General features: G+C 38.7%; 1 pseudogene; it reads left to right on the top strand.

Annotated features, from left to right (window-relative positions):
• Nucleotides 1-5107: 5107 nt before the first annotated feature.
• Nucleotides 5108-5230, top strand: LOC116635342 (annotated as a pseudogene).
• The last annotated feature ends 6239 nt before the right edge of the window (nt 5231-11469 follow it).

Here is an 11469-nt window from a genome sequence, read left to right as displayed (position 1 = left end):
TTAGAATCGAGGAAGCAGAAGAATTGAAAGGAGCAGGGATGGATTGATAAGCTTGAAGTGTTTCATAATAAGAAATGAGAAAGGGAAGGAGGGAGAGAGGAGGGAAAGAGGGAGGGAAAGAGACAGGAAAGAGGGAGGGAGGAAAGAAATCTGTTTAGTGTCCCTGCCAAGAGTCAGCAAACTAACTTTGGCCTAGCAGTGTCTGCACATACAAACTAGCTGGCATCATCAGGTCAAATGACCTTCTCCAAGTAGCCTACAGCATCTATATATCTAACTTACCAAATTCACTTTTCCACGTGCCATTCTGATGAGATGTTCCTATGAGAATTCACTTTCTCTCAGCAGGGTACCCCAAAAAGGAATGGGATTGACTGAAGACAGAGGGAATGTGGAAGGGTGTGGAGGTGCACAGCAAGACTCTTGCACATTCTGTAGTTCTGCAGGCCACCTGCAATCTCCTCTTGTACTCATTCACTGCCAGTCTAACCTCATTTCTCTCCTGTGATCAATACCCCCAAACTGGGGAAAATGCAGCCTGTCTCATCTCACTAAAGCCTTCCCACCAACAACATCTGGCACAGGCCTACCCTCTCTGGAGACCTTCCAGACTAATCCAGCCATACACATCTCTCCTTTCTCTGACCCTGTCAGCATTTATTTTGAAATATGTTCTATGAATAATTTCTTAGTACATCCTATTGGTATGAATATAGTTAGTGTTAGATAAACAACAGCAATTAGTATCAACATCACATAATTAAAATTAATATGGCTTTTCTCCCCAACTAAACAGTAGGCTCATCAATGGTCGTATCATATATTTTCCTTCTTTTGAACCCTCAGAGAACTTACTCCAGGGCTGAACAAAACTAAGTACCCAGAAAATACTTCTTTAAACCTGTCTTGTTTAAAGTTATTATAAAATAAAACCAAGGAGTCACAGAAATGGTTTCCCTGTTGTAAGTAAAAGGATGCTATCTCAAAGATGTCTTTAAGATGCTGTCTGTTGCCCTGGCCCTATCTGAGGAGTGCATGGTTTATTCCAGGAGAGAAGGAAGGTACGTTTCTGCTGAGTTAAGGGTTATCATGTTCCCTGCATCCAGGCGCCAGATTGATGGGATATGCCTCTATGATTTATAATACACTAATCTCACTGGAGAGTGAAGCACAATTAATCTTAGAATCTTGCAGCTTGCACTTAACAACTTTAGAACCTTTCCTGTGTACTTGGACTGCATAGCAAACGTCTGCGCCTCCCCCACATGCTAGGACAACTGGGCATTGAGAACACAAAAACACTCTTCTCTGTAAGGCAATGGAATGCTATGGCAAATGTTTTCCTTAGACTTTCCATGATTTTTCCAAACAAAAGAGTTTATATGATGGTGGCCTTTTAAATTAGAGTTACAATGTTCAACTATAATAATATCATTAAGCATATATAAAATCAAAACTACAAAAACACCTGATGTGTCAGCAATGTAACTATTCAACTTCCTTTTCCTTTTGTTTTATGTCCCTTCCAAATGTCAGCAAACTGACTTTGGTCCTACCAGTATCCACACACACAACCTAGCTGGCAAAATCTTGTCAACTGATCTTCTCTGTGTAGCCTATAGCACCTGCCTATCCAGCTGTATTGTATTATTCACTTTTCCATCTGCCATTTTGATGAGCTTTTCCCACAAGAATTCTCTTCTTCTAGGAGTGGGGCTGCTAAGATCCAAGAAACAAGGGATTCCCAAGGAACTAAAGCAGGTATTACAAAGGTCTGTGCACTGAGTATCACTTTACTCATGGGAGAGTCCCTCGTGTCATACCCAAAGTATATTTACCTTTATTTTATATACCTTGTATAGTTCTAACAACATATATATGTATAATATATATGTTATAATATATACTTATTTATATTTATAATATTTATATATTATGTTTATATAAATATATATACTTTCTATAATTACAGCCACTTTTGTTGTCTGAATTCTGAGCCTTCATCAAATTCAAAGAAGGGTATGATAGGCAGACACAGTAACAGCTATAAGAAAAGGCACCTCAAGAAATCTACTCACCAAAAAAAAGGGGGGGGAACTAAATATGACCAAAAAAAACAAAAAACAAAAAACCCAAACATACATTTTGGAGCCTCTTTTTATGGAAATGAACACCTCCTTCAATGAAATAGCCATGTTTTAGTACAATATAGTCATAATTACCCTTAGTATCCAATTATCCACGCAGAGTAGTTTTTGTAAGCTCCAAGAAAGCAAAAAATATGTTAGTGCTTAGAAAGACTTCCTTCCAAAATGGTTCAAATGGAAAAGTTTAGTGTCTGAAGTTTTAACTCAGATTTAGCAAAGAATGTATTCCTTAACATTCTGGATAGCAAAGGTTATGCAGGTTGTTCAAATCTATAATTTCATATATTACTAAGTTGGGGGAGTTGAAGGGAAGGTCTTCCAAAGACTTTCGAATATCAGTTCTTCAACATTTCATGACAAGAAGAGCCCATGATGATAGATTATTGTAGGGACTTCCGTGGTAACATGGCTGCATGTATCAGCTTATTTGTCCATCCTCTCCATAAAATCATGTGAAAGGAGCAAAGAGAATGGAAAAAAATATCCACAAACTCCATTTTCAGTGAAACTAGAAGGCAAATATAATCTGCAGACTCCAAAATATGCTTTAAGGGTTGACAAAAGTAACTGAAATCAGACAGAAACCACGTGGGAAGAAAGAGAAAAGAAAAAAACTGAGTTGTGAGAAAACTTAATGATGGCAAATCTCAAAAGTGCCAGCAGAGAGATAAAACTCCTGAAGGCAAGAATTCACCATAAACTGTAAAAGCTACAGAACCCTATTTGCAGCAAAGCACAGGAACCGAGGAAAGCAGAAACCACAGACAGAGTCCCCTTGGAATTTAGAATCTTAGAATCTTGTGGATGTACCTCCACACAAAGAATAACAGTCAAATCGTATTTCCAGAAATCAGTCTTTCTTTGAGAATAACAAAGAAAGAGAATGTTTTGAGTTGTAATGCATTGCATCAGAAACCTTGTGTAATAACTGGACTGAAAAACTCAACACATTTAATGATAAGTGATTTTTTAAAAATAAACTGGAATAGCATCTATACCAAGTTACTGTAAGGTAAAAATTTAAAAAGAGTAGCAAAATGTGCCAAAAGATGAACTACATTCATCAAAAAAAAAAAAACTGCCATGAAACAAAAGAAAAAGTACATAAATATTTCACCGTGATTTTTAAAAAATTAATAAACCAACCATCCCTCTAAAAGAATACCACAGGGCGCCTGGGTGGCTCAGTTGGTTAAGCGACTGCCTTCGGCTCAGGTCATGATCCTGGAGTCCCTGGATCGAGTCCCGCATCAGGCTCCCTGCTCAGCGGGGAGTCTGCTTTGCCCTCTGGCCTTATCCCCTCTCATGTGTTCTCTCTCATTCTCTCTCTCTCAAATAAATAAATAAAATCTTTAAAAAAAAAAGAATACCACAAAATAGAAATGCCAGCATTCAGGGAACTTGTAACAAGAAAATAAGAGGAAAGGAACTGTGAGCTTGCAGAATCCTAGAAAGTAACTGACAAAAAGTAAAAAAAAAAAAGCCACTGGAGAAATGAAGATAAAATTGGAATGTTTATAAAACAGACTATACATTGTAGAAAAGATGTTGAAGGATATAAAGGACAGATGCAAAAAAGCAAGCAGGGTTAAATGAAACACAGATAGAATTAAAGGGGATTAGAGAGAAAATTAGAGATACAGCCACAACAGGCAAAAGCAATCCAACATACACATAATTATTTAGAGTCCATAAGGAAGAAAATAGAAACTGTGAAACTGAATATATTAAACAAAACTTGGGATGCCTGGGTGGCTCAGTCAGTTAAGTGTCTGCCTTCAGCTCAGGTCATGATCCCAGGGCCCGGGGATTGACCCCACATCGGGCTCCCTCCTCGGAGGGAAGCCTGCTTCTCCCTCTCTCCCACTCCCCCCTGCTTGTGTTCCCTCTCTTGCTGTCTCTCTCTGTCAAAAAATAAATAAAATCTTTAAAAAAAACAAAACAAAACTATGAGATATCCTGTAAGGTTGGAGAGAATGAAATAGAAAGAGAAAGAGGGGAGAGGAAGGCCGAAAGAACACAGGGAATAAGTAGGGAAGGGAGGATTAAGGAAGGGAAAGAATCTTTTGGGCATCCAGGCAAAGAGATTAGACATTAAATAGGAGGAAATTCAGAAATGCCTCAGATTTCTCCAAAGCAACATTCAAAAGATGATATAGTTAACATCTACAAGACAGCCAAAGAAAGACTTGTGAACCGAGGATTCTATATCCAGCAAAGAATGTCCTTGCAAAAGCAAACAAAGCTACTAACAATTTTGAAGTTTTAAACTTACATAATATTGTCCCATGAACTCTTCTTGAGGAATCTTCAAGAGATCAAATATCACCCAACCAAGAGATAACAGAGGAGACAAACTATAGCAAAAAGACAGATGATGTGCATTATATACCACAACCACAAAATCAAGATTAAAGAAATCTGGGGATTGAGGTGACAGAATGTAAATGTTGTATGTCCTAAATACATAATGATACAACTAATAAAAAAAAAATGGAAAAGGGGAGGGGTAGAAAAGATGAAAAGTAGAGTAGTTTTGCAGATCATTGCATTTGTAAGAGTGGAAGCCAAAAAAAATATGATTCAAAGCTGACACACGAAGCAAGGAGTACCTGTAAACATTTTTAACATGACGATGGTAAACACTAAGATCATGAAAATTGAGTGATGTAACAGAACAGAGAAGGTAGGAAAATTAAGCATATTAATTTTGTCATTATTGATACAAAGGAACTAATCAGTACTGTCTCGAGAAATAAAGCACTAACAAATATAGTTATAATTATAAAGGGAGCTATGAGAACAAAAATACAAATCCTCCTGAAACTGCAATTATTTTAAGAGGCAAAGAGAACTCATTATGTAAAAACTTGATAATAAACAGTTAAATAAAAACATAACATAAAATAATAGACCACACTAAGATCAAATCGCTGTCATATTAAACATGTAAAAAATGGAGCTTTGCGCAGTGGCAGTATCGTAGCCAATGAGGTTTATCCGAGGCGCAATTATTGCTAATTGAAAACTTAAACATGTAAAAAATGGGATTAACTTATTTATTTAAAATATATTTCGGATATGATCACAAAGCAAAGCTAAACCCTAAGTTATATAAAACAATAAACAAAGTGGTTCAGAAAAATTTTAAAGAAAATGATGGGCAAAGGTATAACAGGAAAATGCAAACAACAAAAAAGCAGAGGACATAACCTAAATATCACACAAGATTAAGTTCAGAGGATAAGGCATTAAACAATACAAAGAAAGACACTGTTTACAAGGCTAATGGGTACAACTTGCAATGAATATATTAACACTTATGAATACTTATGCAACAAGGAACATAGAAGCAACAAAAAATAGTAATTATAGCACTTACAAGGAGAAATAGCTTTAAAAAAACAGATTGGTGGTAGGAAGATTCTAATTCCTCTCAATCTATAACAGGTCCAGTAAATAAGAATATTAAATCAGTAGGTAGATGACCTAAATAATATAAATATGTAGCAGACCTGAATAATATATATTGGGCACTATACCCTGAAATGCTCTTAGAATACACATGAAAACCAGTCATAATTTAAGTCACAAAAAAAACTGAGCTAGATTCAAACACATAGAAATGAACAGACAATACTCCCTAATCACAGTATGATACAACTATAAAGCAAGAATATTAGAAAAGAATAAATTTTAAAAAAAATTTTTAATTCTTAATTGCTAGTTCAAAGAAGGGATGAAACAATTTTCAGAATTTCTAGAAAACAAAATATGTAAAATCTTTACACATCAGGACCCATGGGATAAAATTAATTTAATCAATTAATTTGGAGCAATTCAAATATTTAAATTATTCTACAAATAGAATATAAAAATCAAAATAAATGAATTAAGCATCTCACTTAAATAATTTTAAAATAAGAAAAACAAAATAAGGATGCGCTGGTGGCTCAGTCAGTTAAGCATCTGCCTTCGGCTCAAGTCATGATCCCAGGGTCCTGGGATGGAGCCCCAGTCAGGCTCACTGCTCTCAGGGACCCTGCTTCTCCTTCTCCTCCTCATTTGTGCTCGCTCTCACTCTCTCTCTCAAATAAATAAATAAAATCTTAAAAAAAAAAAACAAAATAAATGTAAAGAAAGCAAAAAAATGAGGTGATTAAAGATAAAAAGCTGAAATTGACTTTGAAAAGAAGAAAACAGACCAAAAGATGAATTCGAAAGTCAGTTCCTGTGACCCCACCTCACATCACATACAAAAACTAATGTGAAATATATCAAAGACCTAAATGTAAGAACTAAGACTATTATAGTCTTAGAAGAAAACAAAGGCATACATCTTTGTGACCTGGATTGAACAGAGGTTTCTTAGAGAAGAATAAAAGCAAGGCAACAAAGAAAAGATAGCTTAAGTTGGACATCATCAAAATTTAAAACCTTTGTGCTTCAAAGAATGCTACCAATAAAGTGAAAAGATAACCCACAGAGGGGGAGGAAAAGTTTGCAAACCATATATCTGATAAGGGACTCGTACCTATACACACATATGTGCATATATACCGTAAAATTCAACAACAAAAAGACCAAAAAAATTTTTAAATAGGCAAAGAATATCAAAAGATATTTCCCGAAAGGAGATATGCTAGCAGCCAACAAACACAAGCAAATATGCTCAACATCATTAGCCATGAGGGAAATTCAAATCTAAACCACAACAAGATACTACTTGATACCCCCTAAGATAGCTAAAATCAAAAAGATAAATAATAAATGTTGATAAGGATGTGGAGAAAACAGAAACCTCACACTGAGAGACGGTAAAATGGTTCAATTGCTTTGGAAAACAGTCTGGCTATTCCCCAAAAGGTTAAACATAGAGTTACCATATGACCCAGCAACTCTACTCCTAGGTAAACACACGTTAAGACATATGTTCATACAAAAATGTTTGTAACAGCTTTAGATGTAATAGTCAAAAAGTGGAAACAACAAATGTCCATCAAGTGATGAATGGATAAATAAAATATGGTGTATCCATGCACTGAAATCGTATTGGGCAATTCAAAGAACTTAAATACTAAATACTGATATATATCGATACATGGATGAACCTTGACAACATTATGTTAAGTGAAAAAAGCCAGTTACAAAAGACCACTTATTGTATGGCTCCATTTATATGAAATGTCCGAATAGGCAAATCCATAGAGACAGAAAGTAGATTAGTGGTTGCTGGGGAATGAGGAGGTTGGGGGGAAATGGGAAGTTACAGCTAGTGGGTATGGGGTTTCTTTTTGAGGAAGATGTTCTAAAATCAAGTGTGGTAATGGTTGTACAAACCTGTGAATATCTAAAAACCATTGAATTGTACACTTTGAGTGAATTATAGGGGATGTGAATTATATCTCAAAAAAGCTATTACTAAAAATAACAATAATATGGAGCTTGAAAGTGGGGATATGGTAGAAGAATTATTCAACTAAATGGGACCACTCCAGATGTTTTGTGAATTGTTTCAAGTCATCAAAATGTTATGAAAATAGTGGAATTGCTAACATTAGCTTGCAGATAAGCAAGACAAAGGTTTAGCAAAGGAATATGGTAAGTGGGGGCACCAGGGGGAGGGAAAAACCTACTTTTAGCCTGATGCTGAATATGTGATTTTTTTTTTTAAATCTTACATTCTCAATTACATGACTCAAACTAATACTAAAATAATTTTGGTACCTGTCACAGCAGGTGGCCCATCACATGAGCTTAGATTTAACATGGGCTAGAGATAATCCTCAAAGGGGAGAGGAACTATAATTTTCACTGAACAGCAAAGTTAAAATCCTATGAGGATAAAAATGGCGGTGTTTATTGACCACTCAGGAGGACTGGGTGCGCCCACACCATAGATTCTTTTCAACAAATGACCTCCTTCCATGGAAAAGTTTTGTAAATGAGAAAGAGGAAAGAGAGGACAAGTGTGGAGAAAACCATCTGGCCAAAGAAGTGGGTGAAGATGCATTACCTCTCCCCACAAGGCAGCAGCATAATGGTGACTTTCCTGTCTCTGACCTCCTCTCTGTGGCCCACCCAATCCCAATCCCTCTTCAATACTCCCTTCTACCTGCTACTTCTGGATGTTCATCTACTGGCCAGAATATCGATGCCTAGAAAAAACTAAAATGCCTCCTCCCTACAACATTTGTATTTTCCCAGGTGTCTTTGAGAGCCAGAGAAATGAATTCCCAGCCTGTGTTTCACACCTCTTGGCCAGCAGGCAGGAGAGGATTTCTGAGCCTATGTCTCTTGCCCCTCAGATCTCACTCAGAGGCACCTGCCTCCTTCCTTGTCCCCTGGCTAAGCTCAGGAAACTCACAGATTGTTTGGCCAAGTTAGATGATGCTATTTCCATAGCTGTCATCTGTTCACCTGGAAACTTCCTAAGGAGAGGGAGCACATCTTTCATCTCTATATTCCTAGCGCTGAACACACATTGGGTCTTAACAATCGCCTTATAAAGGCATGTGTTATGGACTGAAAGTTCATGTCCGCCCAAAATTCGTATGTTGAAATCTAATCTCCCATGTGATGGTATTCAGAAGTGGGGCCTTTGGAAGGTAATTAGGTTTAAATGAGGTCATGAAGGTGTAGTACCCACAATGGGATTAATATCTTTATAAGAAGAAGAGGGTGACCTGGGTGGCTCTGTCAGTCAGGCGTCCAACACTTGATCTCAGCTCAGGTCTTGATCTCAGGGTCATGAGTTCAAGCCCCGTGTTGGGCTCCACTCTGGCTGTGGAGCCTACTTAAAATTAATTAATTAATTAATTAATTAATTAAAAGGAGAAGAGAGACTTGAACTTGCTCTCTCCACCATGCAGGGACTCAGCAAGCCAGAAATAGGGCTTTCACCAGGAACAAAATCTATTGGCACCTTGATCTTGGATTTACCAGACTCCTGAGAAATAAGTGTTGTTTAAGCCACCCAATCAATGGTACTTTGTTATAGCAGCCCAAACTGACAGTCTGTATTCATTAATTCATGCAAGCTTTGGATCATTTGGGAATTTTTGTTTTTCACGCTCAAGAGACATCTTACCTGAACCCAGTGAAGTGGTAAGAAAAGTACAGAGATGGGGCGCCTGGGTGGCTCAGTCGTTAAGCGCCTGCCTTCGGCTCAGGTCATGATCCCAGGGTCCTGGGATCGAGCCCCGCATCGGGCTCCCTGCTCCGCGGGAAGCCTGCTTCTCCCTCTCCCACTCCCCCTGCTTGTGTTCCCTCCCTCGCTGTCTCTCTCTCTGTCAAATAAATAAATAAAATCTTTAAAAAAACAAAAAGAAAAGAAAAGTACAGAGCTTGTATTCAGAAAGTGTGCCCCAGGCCACTCATCCTGATAAGATGGAGAGAGGTCTGGAACTCAGTGCTCCTGATGTGCCTCAAAGAGCCTTTTCCCATGCCACTATCCTGCTCATCTGGATGACAAGTGTCAAATGAAATGTAGGAACAGGACTCACTACAGCAGGTTACAGGATATCCCTCCATGATACCCAAAATAGCCAAGGTATCCCTTCATGAGCCAAATGCCTATGTAGAGAGCCAATGATCACCCTTTGCTAGGAACTCTTCATTATACAAATCACATCCTTCCCTGAGCCTCAGTTTCCCCATCTGGGTATAAGATCAGGGAATCTCAGAGATCTCTGTCTGCTCTAAATTTTCCCAATTTAAAGACTGACTACAGAAGAGTAATCAACATTATTGCCTTTTTACTGACCCTTATAGATAAGCCCAAGTGTTTGGACTGAGTGGTTGCCTGGGTGAGAAATTGAAAGAGAGCCTCCTAAACAAAGAGAACAGAGAAATGACGCTGAGTTATCACCGCCCAGTGCCACTCCATTTTTGTCTCAAATGCAAAAAATAAAAATAAAAAAAGTAAATGTCACTGAGTTAGCACTGGCCAGTGCAATTCCATTTTTGTTTCAAATGCAAAAAAATTAAAAAAAATTTAAAGTTACAGTCAGTTAACTATGAAGCTATTGGCCCCTGACTGTCCATTTATCCATTCCTGGGTGGCATGCCACAGAAGAGCTTATGCCAGCAATCGGAGCAGGGTCAGGCCAACTGATTAATTCTGAATAGGTGGTTCTTTGAATACACATATCTGTCAAAACTGAGAAGCTGTCTTGTGATCAGAGAAAGAGGAAAAGGCCTTGAAAGACCCTCAGAATCAGGAATTCCTCCATGGGTTCCCGAGGAAATTAGCCACCAATACTGAGCCATGTCACAGCTCCCTTCTTGCCCCCACCGCCACCTTGGATATCAAAATACAATTAAGGGTGCTCCAAGCACTGGAAACTCAGAATCTCCAAATTTCCTGAGCTTATGGGGGCAGATGGAGCCACATGAATAATAATGCCTCAAACTTCACTGGCTCCTGCCACGCCCAGCCTTCTCATGAAGGAACTCCAACCCCCTGCAAAGTTACCCTTGACCAGGTCTGGTTCTTCCAGGGGCTGAATCACGTGTGGTCCTCAACAGCAGAGGCAGTTGACTAGGGGCACACACCACCCCTGCCCCACCCACATCCACCAGGCACCTACCTGCCCGCCATAATCGTTGGGCATCTGCCAGCTAATTCAACACAAGCAGGAGTGCCAGGCATTGCACATCCTTTGGTATGACTGAAAGAGACCATAATGCACAGGGATTGCTCCATGCTTCCAGAAACCAAGAGTCCAGCTCATCATGCCTGGCTCCTTTTTCCCCTCAAATAAATTTGTTCAAGAATCTCTAAAGGCATCATGCAAATGGGCTTTGGGCAGCCCTGTTCAATTCATGTTCTAGGCATGCATAATTTCTCACTTAGATTCTGGCTTTAAAACTCCCCAGCTGACCCCCTACTCAGAATTCTCTGAATTCTGATATGGTTCCCCATATCTTGAGGTTAAATTGCAACTCCCTGATGTGTCACACAGCGCCCCACTATATGCATGGAAGTATCCTCAGTACTAGAGGTTCACAGAAAGTGAAAAGTGTTCTCTGGGAGGCAGTGCAGTATGCTGGTGAGTACCCAGCTCCACCTCCTAACAGCTGGTTGGCTCCCCAAGTCTTTTGTTTATTAGGAGGTCCTCTTAAGCTACATGGCCCTGCTTCCTGTTGACTCCTGCAGGCCCTGGGGCCACTCTTGATCAACTCAGTTGCTCACCCACCAGCTTCTAAAACAAGGAGAACACTACATCAAAAACTAATGATGTGCTATATGCTGGCTAACTGAAAATGAATAAATAAATACATACATACATACATACAAATAAAACAAGGAGCAACCTCC

The sequence above is a fragment of the Phoca vitulina genome, unplaced genomic scaffold (genome assembly GCF_004348235.1).
Source record: "Phoca vitulina isolate PV1807 unplaced genomic scaffold, GSC_HSeal_1.0 scaffold10, whole genome shotgun sequence".
NCBI lineage: Eukaryota > Metazoa > Chordata > Mammalia > Carnivora > Phocidae > Phoca > Phoca vitulina.
The sequence above is the reverse complement of the archived record's forward strand: the minus strand, read 5'-3'. Positions and strand labels throughout refer to the sequence as shown.